At 39.0% G+C, this 6,099-nt stretch overlaps 1 pseudogene; it reads right to left on the bottom strand.

The window, feature by feature from the left end:
* Window positions 1-1,571: 1,571 nt before the first annotated feature.
* LOC102987859 (RNA/RNP complex-1-interacting phosphatase-like) lies at window positions 1,572-2,876 on the bottom strand (annotated as a pseudogene).
* Between the last annotated feature and the right edge of the window lie 3,223 nt (window positions 2,877-6,099).

Raw genomic sequence — 6,099 nt, 5'->3', positions numbered from 1 at the left:
ATTCTTTAAGCTGTGGCCAGATGCATGACAGTATTTTAACTGATAATGCCAAGTTATTAATACAGTTAACTAATTAATACAGTTGACTGTTTTTACAATGTAATTATTGGCCACCTCTTTTCTTCTGTGAAGTTTTTAGGGGTATTTTTGCACATTTCTTATTGTTTTTTTTTAACAACAGTAAATATATATATTTAAGTCTTTGCGGAAATATAAATAGCAAATAATTTTTATCTTTATTATAGAATATCTTTACAATGCTAAAATATTCAATATTTCTATTTTCAAAATTCTTAAAATTTTCTCTTTTGTATTGTCTTCCATAAGATTAATAAAAGTATTTGTGTATAATGTCAGAATATTATATCTGTCTTTTAACTATCTGGAGTTTCTTATGAAATGTCAGATGGGGATTCAACTTTTTCTAAATTGATAGCATTCTGTGGAAAATTGACTACTTCCAGTGTGATTAGTTGTAAGATTTTATACATAGGTGTTTCTAAACTAATTCTTCCATGAAATTCTGTTTGTATCAATATACTATTATAACTTTATACTATAATTTGATATCAAAGATTTTTAACCCCTTAAACATTTTCTTGGCTTCCTTTCTACTTGCAGAGAAACTTGAATTCAACTTGTTCAATTTTATTTTCAAGAAACTCATTTGGAAATCCATTGATTGGCTTCAGGATATTTGACATCCTCACAATACTGATTCTTTCCATTCAGGAACTTCTTTGATGAAACTGTATAGATTTTGTAAAGGTAATAGTGATGCTTTTGATGGTTCCTTTGCTTGTTGACTTTTTAAAAGTTTATTCCTAGGTATTAGAGCCTTTGGTTCTATGTTAAGACATGAGTTTTTGTTTTCCTTTATTACATTAATTAGCTGATTGCTATTATTTGTATATTGCTAGTTGACTTTGCAACTTTTCCAAAATATTATTTGTTGGCAATTTTCTAACGGGGCTCAGATTTTCCAGAGAGAAAAATGTCATCTGCTAATTATGACGGTACAGTATCATTTTTTTTCAATAATTATCATCCTTTCAGTATTTCTGACATTAGAAATACTCTAAAATTTAAAAAAAATGCCATGTTCATTGCGATATCTTGACACTTAAGTTTTTTCAAGGTATGAAAGTTCTTTGTCCCAGCTTACAAAGTAACTGTTATTTTTGGCTCTTAGATTTTTTTTTTTAAGTTTCCCAGTAGTTTCATTGAGGAGTCTGGTTTCAGACCGAAACCCTACGGGTGACCCTTCAGGCCCGGCCTTAGGCAACGACACAGGCTTCACTTGGCTGCCCTCCACACCAGACTTGGTGCACAGGCAACGCACTGCAGTCTCTGGAGGGAGTTTCAGTCAAGGACTCAGCCCACCACGTTCTTAGGGAGACCTGCACTCTGTGCCTGGGAAACTCCATTCAGGGGTGGCCCCTGGCCACTGCCTCTCAGGTGCCTCTGCTGAGACCCTTACAGGGGGCTGAGGGGAGGAGCTGGGGGAGCTTGAAGATGCCTTTCTCCACCATGACTCCGTAACTCGGGAATTCTCCTCCTGGTCCTTCCCCTCCCCCTTCTTCTGTCCTCTGTTCAGGGCTCTCTCTGCAGTTGGGCTTGATGAGAACAGGTGTTTTAGTAGCATATCTGGAATAGTTGCTTTTGTTGTTTTCACTTATAAAACCTGAGTGCCTTGGTGTTCTAATGAGGCATTTAAAAACCATAATTATTTTGCTAGCGGCGACTTTTTTTTTATGGTATATACACACAGTGGGATTTATTAAGCCAAAAAAGGAATGGCATTTCGCTACATGCTATAACATGGATGAACCTTGAAAACACTAGGTTTAGTGAAATAAGCCAGACATAGGACAAATATTGTAGATTCCACTTACACGAGGTACCTCTGGCTTATAATAGCTGCGAGTATATGTTAAGTCAATAATCAGCCCAAGTTCTTCATTCTGTTCTTGGAGTTTGTTAAAAAAGATCCAAGGGGGAAAAGCATTCTGGAGCAAGATTCTTTTCAAAACTCTTTTTTAAGGGAACTTTGAAAGCAATGAAATGAGTCCCAGGCATCCTCTGTCCAACTGGGAGACAGTCTTTCCACCACTGTTCACCATCTCTTATGAAACCAAAAGAAGAGCAGCTTTCTTATGGAATGACGCACAACTTGTAAAGATAAAACACCAGTATTCAACTGCATCATCTGGCCACATGCCTTCTACATCAATCAAATATCTGCAGATGAGGTAACCAGTCCTGTTTAAACCATGGGTACAGTGGACACCAATAAGTCTGTCATTATCTTTCTTTCAAAAACCCATTAACAGCACATTGGAATTTTAAAATAGTGTCATCATCTGGCACCTGAATCCCAATTGTACAAATTCTTAAATAACGAATATTTTCTGGTAAGTCCTCTGGCTTATAATAGCGGCGAGCATATGTTAAAGTCAATAATCAGCCCAACTTCTTTATTCTGTTCTTCGAGTTTGTTAAAAAAAATATCCAAGGGGGAAAAACATTCTTCTGGAGCAAGATTCTACTCAAAACTCTTTTTTAAAAAAGGAACTTTGAAAGCAATGAAACGAGTCCCAGGCATCCGCTGTCCAACTGGGAGACAGTCTTTCCACCTTTCCGGGATGTGCTTTCCGCCCTTCGTCTTGGCCGACCAACGTCCGTCGGGAAAAGCCGCGACCCTGAACCCAGTGCCCACGGCCATGCCGCTGGCTCACGTGACCCCCAAGATGCCGCCCACCCAACGCCAAGAGTGCCAAAGTCGCCAACCCGGCGCCCCCGGTGCCAGAACAAGGCCCCGAACCACAGGCGCCTAGGCACGAGCCCACGCAGCTCGCCGATAGCTGCGACTTTTGACATACATATCGTTTTCAATTTTTGCATCTACTGGATGTCATGTTAATCTTGCTTCCTTTCTTCCCTTTTTGTCTCAAAATACCATGTCTTTTGTTCATTGCTCTTTACTTACTGAAATACTGAGAAAAACCAGATTTCCATTTTTCCAATGTGCTCTTGTATTAAAACATGTTTTAACTTCTACTTTTCTATTAATGTTGAGAATTTCTGTACCCATAATATTCAACTAATCAAAAGGAAACATGCTGGAATTTTTCATTCCAGATTCTTTTCTACTATGCTTTGGCTGTTTTAGAACTTTGTCCCACTCCTTTTATGTTTGGTTGCCTTCTTATGATTTTCTGTTTCTGTTTTGGGGCAAAGTGGATAAATGGGAGGTCAGAATTTCAGTGTCAATGTGTATTCTATTTTCTCATACGATTTAAATGACAGTTTTCCTGAGTAGAGCATTATAAACTGTCTCTAAGCTTAATAAAAATTAGAAAACTGCAAAACACAACGTACAGGTGTGTGTCCTTGTGGGCAGCAGGCACACTCGGGCACCATTACTGGGACACAGACTAGTGCAGCCACTCTGGAAAACTGTCTAGAACTACTTGGTTTTACAAATAAATTACCAACCAGTGTGTATATGTGTAATTGATATATGGAGAGAGAGAGTGAGAATTTTGCAGACATCCAAACAGAGATGTGTATGAGAAATTCTGTAAGGCTATCTGTTGCAGCAGCCAATTAAAGGCGAATCAGGTTATACTTCCGGGAGAGTAGACAGTTTAATACAGTGAATACACAAAGGAGTATCACAGAAGGAAGAGACAATATACACATAACCAAAAAAAAATTAAGGGTTTCCTGCTAGGTAATATGCCAAAAAAGATACAGAATTCAAAAAATACGTATAAGAATTCCTAGTAACGTATAGGCTACCAAGACTAAATCATGAATAGAAAATCTGCAGCATCCAATAAGGAAAAGCCCAGGACCAGATGGTTTCATTAGGGAATTCTACCAAACATTTCAAAGAGCACCAGGGCCCATCCTTCTCAAACTCTCCCACAATTTGTATTATACTCTCACCCAAACTCATTTTATATGGCCAGCATTACCCTGATACCAAAGCCAGATAATAACACTACAAGAAAACTGCAGACTAATCTCCCTGGTGGATACAGATGTAAAAATTCTCAAAATATTAGCAAACTGACTTCAACTCGTACATTAAAAGAATCTTGCACCACAGTCAAGTGGGATTTGTCTGTGGGGTGCAAGGATGGTTCAACATATACAAGTCAATAAAGTGATACACCACATAAACAGAATGAAAGATAACAATCATATGATCAACTCTTACCATAAGAATGGTCATTATATAATGCAAAAGAGGAACTGGCTAACGCTCCATTGGTAATTATTTTGCTATCAAAACATGTACATCTTAAACTTACACAATGATGTCAACTATCTCTCAATAAAACTGGAAAAAAAAGATTTTAAAAACAAGTTCTTAAAAGTATTTGTCAATTCTACTTTTTAAATGTCATTAATATATTGCTGTTTATTCTTTAATAATTTGTTCTCCCTTGCATAGGTCACTTAGGAAGGAAATACTTCTATAATACCCATTATCAAAATCTTTAATATTAAAATTTTAAATGATTATGAATTCTTATAAAAGAAACACCAATACATTGTACTTTGTCTTAATTTTGTGGTTTTTAATCTTCTGTATCTAAAGGTTTGCCTAAGTATTAGTAAATAAAGGAGAAGCTGGAGAAATGCAGAACAGAGAAGATACTATTTTATTTATGCAACTATAATATGCAAACAGTGACAACATTTATGGATATGGCTATTTCCCATTGAAGACCTCATTGTGAACAGGCCGATGAAGAAAGGAAAGATAATTGTGACCAATTATTTTGGAATTAGGATGTGTGTTTAAAGAAAAAAATGCATATGAATGATCCTAAAATGAGCAGTTAGAGAAATATGACTACAGTTCATCCCTAGCCTTGTAAAGCTGCATTCATTTCCAATAGTTTTAGAATGAATGGCACGCGGTTCCCCCTGTCTGACAAGCATGGGTAGACACCAGCCAAGTGAATTCTTTTCAAATATAACTTGCGAGCCACACAAATAATTCATTTAGAAAACATACACATGAATATTAGATTTCACAAACATTCACTACTTTATCCACGAATATGGGATCAAAGAGTAAAAGAAAATTGGCCCCAACATTATGTTTTGAAAATGAAATGATTTTAAACGGTAAAACTATTTCATTAAGAGTCAAAGGACAGAAGTAGCTGCGTGGAGCTCTCAAGTTCCGTATGGGAATCTATAGCGACAACCATTCTCCATAAAACCACTCTAACATGGCGACCAAACTATTCCACATATTCCCCAGTTCACCACCAGTTTCTATGTCTTCAGAAGATTTATCACATCTGACATAACGTCGAGAGCTCCGTGGATCATGTGGATGCACCGTGGGTTTTACTCTAAGTGAAACGGGAAGCACTGCAGAATTTACACAGAAATGAAATGACCCGACTTACATCATCAAGGGATCACCGGAGGCTCTGAGCAAAGGCAGAAACGGAGACCAAGCAAAAAAGGCACCGAGCAAGAGACGGTGGTCGGAAGCACGGCAGCGGCGGCTCAGAGAGCCAACGGGCCGCTTCGTCGGCGGCACCCGGAGCGCAGACGCCAGCCTCGCAGAGCGGCTCCGCCAGCCGCCACAGCCACGCAAGCTCAGGTCCCCGGGACACATCCCTTATGCAGGTACGTAACGGGGCGGGGGCACGCAGGGTGAGACCGTACATACGGATACACGTGCCAGGGCCTCGACTTCGGATCACGTCCTGACACGCACGGTGAGGTAAGCAAAAGCTGAGCAAAACTTAGCAAGTAAAATAAACATGACCTAATCACCGACTTGACAGCAGTGAGGAGGCCTAAAGGAGATGCAAGAAGCCAGCATGACTGGACGGCCGGGGGCGGCGTCCCCAAGACTGCTGAGGACAGAGGTAGTGAGTTCAGTGCGTTTACGTGGGAAGCCCAGTCCCCGTGTGAATCTAATGTGCGACGATACAGCGTATGCGGCCAGCATCTACTCCCATGTGTTGTTTTTTAAATAGGTGTTTATTCACTAGATACCTATTTTCTTTCTTTCTTTCTTTTTTTTTTTTTTTTTTTTGTGCGGTACGCGGGCCTCTC

Source organism: Physeter macrocephalus, chromosome 19 (assembly GCF_002837175.3).
Source record: "Physeter macrocephalus isolate SW-GA chromosome 19, ASM283717v5, whole genome shotgun sequence".
Classification (NCBI taxonomy): Eukaryota; Metazoa; Chordata; class Mammalia; order Artiodactyla; family Physeteridae; genus Physeter; species Physeter macrocephalus.
The sequence above is the reverse complement of the archived record's forward strand: the minus strand, read 5'-3'. Positions and strand labels throughout refer to the sequence as shown.